The sequence below is a fragment of the Columba livia genome, unplaced genomic scaffold (genome assembly GCF_036013475.1).
Source record: "Columba livia isolate bColLiv1 breed racing homer unplaced genomic scaffold, bColLiv1.pat.W.v2 Scaffold_105, whole genome shotgun sequence".
Classification (NCBI taxonomy): domain Eukaryota; kingdom Metazoa; phylum Chordata; class Aves; order Columbiformes; family Columbidae; genus Columba; species Columba livia.
Genome location: NW_027043010.1, coordinates 540,271 through 550,275, shown reverse-complemented (window position 1 = coordinate 550,275; position 10,005 = coordinate 540,271).

Genomic DNA, 10,005 nt, shown 5'->3' with positions numbered 1-10,005 from the left:
CAGCAGGGACACCAGGCAGTGACAGGCCCGGGGCTGACAGGCTCCCCATCCCCTAGGGGGCGCCTGGCTGCCACACCCAGCTGACATAGAACCTTTGTCACAATGCCCGCTACCGTGGCGAGGAAGCGGTGGCTCTGCAGGTGACAGGGACACTGCAGGACTTGGTGTCAGCTCAGCAATTTCTCACTTCCCCTAAGAAGCGGAATTCTGCAAATTGCTGCCTTTGCTCTTGAAAGGATGTCATCAGGTGGGTGTTTTGGTGTCATACACTGAAAACAGAGCAGAAACTGTGAAATATTCCCATGATATGCATGGTCCCTGCCCCAAAGCACCATGACTCAGCCTAAGGAGATCTGCAGCTTATTTTTTTGTACTGCCAGCAGATTGTGGAAGTACAGTATAAAAACCATCCTTATGGAGAGATCTTGGTATTTTAGGCTTAGTCTAAGTGTCTCAAGTAGCTGGGGTTTTTGCTTGGGCCTAATCCATACGGTCTTATGGCTTTCCTCCTAGTCTGAAGACGAATGTGCTAGAAACTATAAAGCAAAAACATGTCCTGCAGCCTAGCCTTGCCTTGCCTGTCCTTGCCTGTCCTAGCCTTGCCTTATGTCCTTCTCATCCTGTTCTCTGTCCCATCCTCTCTCACTAAGCCCTCGTCTGGCTGCATGTCTCTTCTTTCCTTTTCTCTCACTCTCCTGCTTCCTGCCTCTTTTCTTGCAATTCCTCCATCTCACTCCTGCAGCCCAACACTACTTTTTATTCTTCCTTCCCTTTCTCCTGCTCCCTTCGCTTTCTCCCTCTGTCCCATATCTTTCTTCCCGACTTGTCTCTTGCAGACTTTGGGCCAAACTGGCCCCAAGTCTGGCCATGGTTTGACAAGTTTTCAGAGGCCTGGCTGGTGGCAGCAGGGACACCAGGCAGTGACAGGCCCGGGGCTGACAGGCTCCCCATCCCCTAGGGGGCGCCTGGCTGCCACACCCAGCTGACATAGAACCTTTGTCACAATGCCCGCTACCGTGGCGAGGAAGCGGTGGCTCTGCAGGTGACAGGGACACTGCAGGACTTGGTGTCAGCTCAGCAATTTCTCACTTCCCCTAAGAAGCGGAATTCTGCAAATTGCTGCCTTTGCTCTTGAAAGGATGTCATCAGGTGGGTGTTTTGGTGTCATACACTGAAAACAGAGCAGAAACTGTGAAATATTCCCATGCTATGCATGGTCCCTGCCCCAAAGCACCATGACTCAGCCTAAGGAGATCTGCAGCTTATTTTTTTGTACTGCCAGCAGATTGTGGAAGTACAGTATAAAAACCATCCTTATGGAGAGATCTTGGTATTTTAGGCTTAGTCTAAGTGTCTCAAGTAGCTGGGGTTTTTGCTTGGGCCTAATCCATACGGTCTTACGGCTTTCCTCCTAGTCTGAAGACGAATGTGCTAGAAACTATAAAGCAAAAACATGTCCTGCAGCCTAGCCTTGCCTTGCCTGTCCTTGCCTGTCCTAGCCTTGCCTTATGTCCTTCTCATCCTGTTCTCTGTCCCATCCTCTCTCACTAAGCCCTCGTCTGGCTGCATGTCTCTTCTTTCCTTTTCTCTCACTCTCCTGCTTCCTGCCTCTTTTCTTGCAATTCCTCCATCTCACTCCTGCAGCCCAACACTACTTTTTATTCTTCCTTCCCTTTCTCCTGCTCCCTTCGCTTTCTCCCTCTGTCCCATATCTTTCTTCCCGACTTGTCTCTTGCAGACTTTGGGCCAAACTGGCCCCAAGTCTGGGCATGGTTTGACAAGTTTTCAGAGGCCTGGCTGGTGGCAGCAGGGACAGCAGGCAGTGACAGGCCCGGGGCTGACAGGCTCCCCATCCCCTAGGGGGCGCCTGGCTGCCACACCCAGCTGACATAGAACCTTTGTCACAATGCCCGCTACCGTGGCGAGGATGCGGTGGCTCTGCAGGTGACAGGGACACTGCAGGACTTGGTGTCAGCTCAGCAATTTCTCACTTCCCCTAAGAAGCGGAATTCTGCAAATTGCTGCCTTTGCTCTTGAAAGGATGTCATCAGGTGGGTGTTTTGGTGTCATACACTGAAAACAGAGCAGAAACTGTGAAATATTCCCATGCTATGCATGGTCCCTGCCCCAAAGCACCATGACTCAGCCTAAGGAGATCTGCAGCTTATTTTTTTGTACTGCCAGCAGATTGTGGAAGTACAGTATAAAAACCATCCTTATGGAGAGATCTTGGTATTTTAGGCTTAGTCTAAGTGTCTCAAGTAGCTGCGGTTTTTGCTTGGGCGTAATCCATACGGTCTTATGGCTTTCCTCCTAGTCTGAAGACGAATGTGCTAGAAACTATAAAGCAAAAACATGTCCTGCAGCCTAGCCTTGCCTTGCCTGTCCTTGCCTGTCCTAGCCTTGCCTTATGTCCTTCTCATCCTGTTCTCTGTCCCATCCTCTCTCACTAAGCCCTCGTCTGGCTGCATGTCTCTTCTTTCCTTTTCTCTCACTCTCCTGCTTCCTGCCTCTTTTCTTGCAATTCCTCCATCTCACTCCTGCAGCCCAACACTACTTTTTATTCTTCCTTCCCTTTCTCCTGCTCCCTTCGCTTTCTCCCTCTGTCCCATATCTTTCTTCCCGACTTGTCTCTTGCAGACTTTGGGCCAAACTGGCCCCAAGTCTGGGCATGGTTTGACAAGTTTTCAGAGGCCTGGCTGGTGGCAGCAGGGACAGCAGGCAGTGACAGGCCCGGGGCTGACAGGCTCCCCATCCCCTAGGGGGCGCCTGGCTGCCACACCCAGCTGACATAGAACCTTTGTCACAATGCCCGCTACCGTGGCGAGGATGCGGTGGCTCTGCAGGTGACAGGGACACTGCAGGACTTGGTGTCAGCTCAGCAATTTCTCACTTCCCCTAAGAAGCGGAATTCTGCAAATTGCTGCCTTTGCTCTTGAAAGGATGTCATCAGGTGGGTGTTTTGGTGTCATACACTGAAAACAGAGCAGAAACTGTGAAATATTCCCATGCTATGCATGGTCCCTGCCCCAAAGCACCATGACTCAGCCTAAGGAGATCTGCAGCTTATTTTTTTGTACTGCCAGCAGATTGTGGAAGTACAGTATAAAAACCATCCTTATGGAGAGATCTTGGTATTTTAGGCTTAGTCTAAGTGTCTCAAGTAGCTGCGGTTTTTGCTTGGGCGTAATCCATACGGTCTTATGCCTTTCCTCCTAGTCTGAAGACGAATGTGCTAGAAACTATAAAGCAAAAACATGTCCTGCAGCCTAGCCTTGCCTTGCCTGTCCTTGCCTGTCCTAGCCTTGCCTTATGTCCTTCTCATCCTGTTCTCTGTCCCATCCTCTCTCACTAAGCCCTCGTCTGGCTGCATGTCTCTTCTTTCCTTTTCTCTCACTCTCCTGCTTCCTGCCTCTTTTCTTGCAATTCCTCCATCTCACTCCTGCAGCCCAACACTACTTTTTATTCTTCCTTCCCTTTCTCCTGCTCCCTTCGCTTTCTCCCTCTGTCCCATATCTTTCTTCCCGACTTGTCTCTTGCAGACTTTGGGCCAAACTGGCCCCAAGTCTGGGCATGCTTTGACAAGTTTTCAGAGGCCTGGCTGGTGGCAGCAGGGACAGCAGGCAGTGACAGGCCCGGGGCTGACAGGCTCCCCATCCCCTAGGGGGCGCCTGGCTGCCACACCCAGCTGACATAGAACCTTTGTCACAATGCCCGCTACCGTGGCGAGGATGCGGTGGCTCTGCAGGTGACAGGGACACTGCAGGACTTGGTGTCAGCTCAGCAATTTCTCACTTCCCCTAAGAAGCGGAATTGTGCAAATTGCTGCCTTTGCTCTTGAAAGGATGTCATCAGGTGGGTGTTTTGGTGTCATACACTGAAAACAGAGCAGAAACTGTGAAATATTCCCATGCTATGCATGGTCCCTGCCCCAAAGCACCATGACTCAGCCTAAGGAGATCTGCAGCTTATTTTTTTGTACTGCCAGCAGATTGTGGAAGTACAGTATAAAAACCATCCTTATGGAGAGCTCTTGGTAGTTTAGGCTTAGTCTAAGAGTCTCAAGTAGCTGGGGTTTTTGCTTGGGCCTAATCCATACGGTCTTATGCCTTTCCTCCTAGTCTGAAGACGAATGTGCTAGAAACTATAAAGCAAAAACATGTCCTGCAGCCTAGCCTTGCCTTGCCTGTCCTTGCCTGTCCTAGCCTTGCCTTATGTCCTTCTCATCCTGTTCTCTGTCCCATCCTCTCTCACTAAGCCCTCGTCTGGCTGCATGTCTCTTCTTTCCTTTTCTCTCACTCTCCTGCTTCCTGCCTCTTTTCTTGCAATTCCTCCATCTCACTCCTGCAGCCCAACACTACTTTTTATTCTTCCTTCCCTTTCTCCTGCTCCCTTCGCTTTCTCCCTCTGTCCCCTATCTTTCTTCCTGACTTGTCTCTTGCAGACTTTGGGCCAAACTGGCCCCAAGTCTGGGCATGGTTTGACAAGTTTTCAGAGGCCTGGCTGGTGGCAGCAGGGACAGCAGGCAGTGACAGGCGCGGGGCTGACAGGCTCCCCATCCCCTGGGGGGCGCCTGGCTGCCACACCCAGCTGACATAGAACCTTTGTCACAATGCCCGCTACCGTGGCGAGGATGCGGTGGCTCTGCAGGTGACAGGGACACTGCAGGACTTGGTGTCAGCTCAGCAATTTCTCACTTCCCCTAAGAAGCGGAATTCTGCAAATTGCTGCCTTTGCTCTTGAAAGGATGTCATCAGGTGGGTGTTTTGGTGTCATACACTGAAAACAGAGCAGAAACTGTGAAATATTCCCATGATATGCATGGTCCCTGCCCCAAAGCACCATGACTCAGCCTAAGGAGATCTGCAGCTTATTTTTTTGTACTGCCAGCAGATTGTGGAAGTACAGTATAAAAACCATCCTTATGGAGAGATCTTGGTATTTTAGGCTTAGTCTAAGTGTCTCAAGTAGCTGGGGTTTTTGCTTGGGCCTAATCCATACGGTCTTATGGCTTTCCTCCTCGTCTGAAGACGAATGTGCTAGAAACTATAAAGCAAAAACATGTCCTGCAGCCGAGCCTTGCCTTGCCTGTCCTTGCCTGTCCCAGCCTTCCCTACTTTCCTTCTGATCCTGTTGTCTGTCCAATCCTCTCTCACTAAGCCCTCGTCTGGCTGCATGTCTCTTCTTTCCTTTTCTCTCACTCTCCTGCTTCCTGCCTCTTTTCTTGCAATTCCTCCATCTCACTCCTGCAGCCCAACACTACTTTTTAGTCTTCCTTCCCTTTCTCCTGCTCCCTTCGCTTTCTCCCTCTGTCCCGTATCTTTCTTCCTGACTTGTTTCTTGCAGATTTTGGGCCAAACTGGCTCCAAGTCTGGGCATAGTTTGACAAGTTTTCAGAGGCCTGGCTGGTGGCAGCAGGGACACCAGGCAGTGACAGGCCCGGGGCTGACAGGCTCCCCATCCCCTAGGGGGCGCCTGGCTGCCACACCCAGCTGACATAGAACCTTTGTCACAATGCCCGCTACCGTGGCGAGGATGCGGTGGCTCTGCAGGTGACAGGGACACTGCAGGACTTGGTGTCAGCTCAGCAATTTCTCACTTCCCCTAAGAAGCGGAATTCTGCAAATTGCTGCCTTTGCTCTTGAAAGGATGTCATCAGGTGGGTGTTTTGGTGTCATACACTGAAAACAGAGCAGAAACTGTGAAATATTCCCATGATATGCATGGTCCCTGCCCCAAAGCACCATGACTCAGCCTAAGGAGATCTGCAGCTTATTTTTTTGTACTGCCAGCAGATTGTGGAAGTACAGTATAAAAACCATCCTTATGGAGAGATCTTGGTATTTTAGGCTTAGTCTAAGTGTCTCAAGTAGCTGGGGTTTTTGCTTGGGCCTAATCCATACGGTCTTATGGCTTTCCTCCTCGTCTGAAGACGAATGTGCTAGAAACTATAAAGCAAAAACATGTCCTGCAGCCTAGCCTGTCCTTGCCTGTCCTAGCCTTGCCTTATGTCCTTCTCATCCTGTTCTCTGTCCCATCCTCTCTCACTAAGCCCTCGTCTGGCTGCATGTCTCTTCTTTCCTTTTCTCTCACTCTCCTGCTTCCTGCCTCTTTTCTTGCAATTCCTCCATCTCACTCCTGCAGCCCAACACTACATTTTAGTCTTCCTTCCCATTTCTCCTGCTCCCTTCGCTTTCTACCTCTGTCCCATATCTTTCTTCCCGACTTGTCTCTTGGAGACTTTGGGCCAAACTGGCCCCAGGTCTGGCCATGGTTTGACAAGTTTTCAGAGGCCTGGCTGGTGGCAGCAGGGACACCAGGCAGTGACAGGCCCGGGGCTGACAGGCTCCCCATCCCCTAGGGGGCGCCTGGCTGCCACACCCAGCTGACATAGAACCTTTGTCACAATGCACGCTACCGTGGCGCGGATGCGGTGGCTCTGCAGGTGACAGGGACACTGCAGGACTTGGTGTCAGCTCAGCAATTTCTCACTTCCTCTAAGAAGCGGAATTCTGCAAATTGCTGCCTTTGCTCTTGAAAGGATGTCATCAGGTGGGTGTTTTGGTGTCATACACTGAAAACAGAGCAGAAACTGTGAAATATTCCCATGATATGCATGGTCCCTGCCCCAAAGCACCATGACTGAGCCTAAGGAGATCTGCAGCTTATTTTTTTGTACTGCCAGCAGATTGTGGAAGTACAGTATAAAAACCATCCTTATGGAGAGATCTTGGTATTTTAGGCTTAGTCTAAGTGTCTCAAGTAGCTGGGGTTTTTGCTTGGGCCTAATCCATACGGTCTTATGGCTTTCCTCCTCGTCTGAAGACGAATGTGCTAGAAACTATAAAGCAAAAACATGTCCTGCAGCCTAGCCTTGCCTTGCCTGTCCTTGCCTGTCCTAGCCTTGCCTTATGTCCTTCTCATCCTGTTCTCTGTCCCATCCTCTCTCACTAAGCCCTCGTCTGGCTGCATGTCTCTTCTTTCCTTTTCTCTCACTCTCCTGCTTCCTGCCTCTTTTCTTGCAATTCCTCCATCTCACTCCTGCAGCCCAACACTACTTTTTTTTCTTCCTTCCCTTTCTCCTGCTCCCTTCGCTTTCTCCCTCTGTCCCATATCTTTCTTCCCGACTTGTCTCTTGCAGACTTTGGGCCAAACTGGCCCCAAGTCTGGGCATGGTCTGACAAGTTTTCAGAGGCCTGGCTGGTGGCAGCAGGGACACCAGGCAGTGACAGGCCCGGGGCTGACAGGCTCCCCATCCCCTAGGGGGCGCCTGGCTGCCACACCCAGCTGACATAGAACCTTTGTCACAATGCCCGCTACCGTGGCGAGGATGCGGTGGCTCTGCAGGTGACAGGGACACTGCAGGACTTGGTGTCACCTCAGCAGATTCTCACTTCCCCGAAGAAGCGGAATTCTGCAAATTGCTGCCTTTGCTCTTGAAAGGATGTCATCAGGTGGGTGTTTTGGTGTCATACACTGAAAACAGAGCAGAAACTGTGAAATATTCCCATGATATGCATGGTCCCTGCCCCAAAGCACCATGACTCAGCCTAAGGAGATCTGCAGCTTATTTTTTTGTACTGCCAGCAGATTGTGGAAGTACAGTATAAAAACCATCCTTATGGAGAGATCTTGGTATTTTAGGCTTAGTCTAAGTGTCTCAAGTAGCTGGGGTTTTTGCTTGGGCCTAATCCATATGGTCTTATGGCTTTCCTCCTAGTCTGAAGACGAATGTGCTAGAAACTATAAAGCAAAAACATGTCCTGCAGCCTAGCCTTGCCTTGCCTGTCCTTGCCTGTCCTAGCCTTGCCTTATGTCCTTCTCATCCTGTTCTCTGTCCCATCCTCTCTCACTAAGCCCTCGTCGGGCTGCATGTCTCTTCTTTCCTTTTCTCTCACTCTCCTGCTTCCTGCCTCTTTTCTTGCAATTCCTCCATCTCACTCCTGCAGCCCAACACTACTTTTTATTCTTCCTTCCCTTTCTCCTGCTCCCTTCGCTTTCTCCCTCTGTCCCATATCTTTCTTCCCGACTTGTCTCTTGGAGACGTTGGGCCAAACTGGCCCCTGGTCTGGGCATGGTTTGACAAGTTTTCAGAGGCCTGGCTGGTGGCAGCAGGGACACCAGGCAGTGACAGGCCCGGGGCTGACAGGCTCCCCATCCCCTAGGGGGAGCCTGGCTGCCACACCCAGCTGACATAGAACCTTTGTCACAATGCCCGCTACCGTGGCGAGGATGCGGTGGCTCTGCAGGTGACAGGGACACTGCAGGACTTGGTGTCAGCTCAGCAATTTCTCACTTCCCCTAAGAAGCGGAATTCTGCAAATTACTGCCTTTGCTCTTGAAAGGATGTCATCAGGTGGGTGTTTTGGTGTCATACACTGACAACAGAGCAGAAACTGTGAAATATTCCCATGATATGCATGGTCCCTGCCCCAAAGCACCATGACTGAGCCTAAGGAGATCTGCAGCTTATTTTTTTGTACTGCCAGCAGATTGTGGAAGTACAGTATAAAAACCATCCTTATGGAGAGATCTTGGTATTTTAGGCTTAGTCTAAGTTTCTCAAGTAGCTGGGGTTTTTGCTTGGGCCTAATCCATACGGTCTTATGGCTTTCCTCCTAGTCTGAAGACGAATGTGCTAGAAACTATAAAGCAAAAACATGTCCTGCAGCCTAGCCTTGCCTTGCCTGTCCTTGCCTGTCCTAGCCTTGCCTTATGTCCTTCTCATCCTGTTCTCTGTCCCATCCTCTCTCACTAACCCCTCGTCTGGCTGCATGTCTCTTCTTTCCTTTTCTCTCACTCTCCTGCTTCCTGCCTCTTTTCTTGCAATTCCTCCATCTCACTCCTGCAGCCCAACACTACTTTTTATTCTTCCTTCCCTTTCTCCTGCTCCCTTCGCTTTCTCCCTCTGTCCCATATCTTTCTTCCCGACTTGTCTCTTGCAGACTTTGGGCCAAACTGGCCCCAAGTCTGGGCATGCTTTGACAAGTTTTCAGAGGCCTGGCTGGTGGCAGCAGGGACAGCAGGCAGTGACAGGCGCGGGGCTGACAGGCTCCCCATCCCCTGGGGGGCGCCTGGCTGCCACACCCAGCTGACATAGAACCTTTGTCACAATGCCCGCTACCGTGGCGAGGATGCGGTGGCTCTGCAGGTGACAGGGACACTGCAGGACTTGGTGTCAGCTCAGCAATTTCTCACTTCCCCTAAGAAGCGGAATTCTGCAAATTGCTGCCTTTGCTCTTGAAAGGATGTCATCAGGTGGGTGTTTTGGTGTCATACACTGAAAACAGAGCAGAAAGTGTGAAATATTCCCATGATATGCATGGTCCCTGCCCCAAAGCACCATGACTCAGCCTAAGGAGATCTGCAGCTTATTTTTTTGTACTGCCAGCAGATTGTGGAAGTACAGTATAAAAACCATCCTTATGGAGAGATCTTGGTATTTTAGGCTTAGTCTAAGTGTCTCAAGTATCTGGGGTTTTTGCTTGGGCCTAATCCATACGGTCTTATGGCTTTCCTCCTCGTCTGAAGACGAATGTGCTAGAAACTATAAAGCAAAAACATGTCCTGCAGCCTAGCCTTGCCTTGCCTGTCCTTGCCTGTCCTAGCCTTGCCTTATGTCCTTCTCATCCTGTTCTCTGTCCCATCCTCTCTCACTAAGCCCTCGTCTGGCTGCATGTCTCTTCTTTCCTTTTCTCTCACTCTCCTGCTTCCTGCCTCTTTTCTTGCAATTCCTCCATCTCACTCCTGCAGCCCAACACTACTTTTTATTCTTCCTTCCCTTTCTCCTGCTCCCTTCGCTTTCTCCCTCTGTCCCATATCTTTCTTCCCGACTTGTCTCTTGCAGACTTTGGGCCAAACTGGCCCCAAGTCTGGGCATGGTTTGACAAGTTTTCAGAGGTCTGGCTGGTGGCAGCAGGGACACCAGGCAGTGACAGGCCCGGGGCTGACAGGCTCCCTATCCCCTAGGGGGCGCCTGGCTGCCACACCCAGCTGACATAGAAC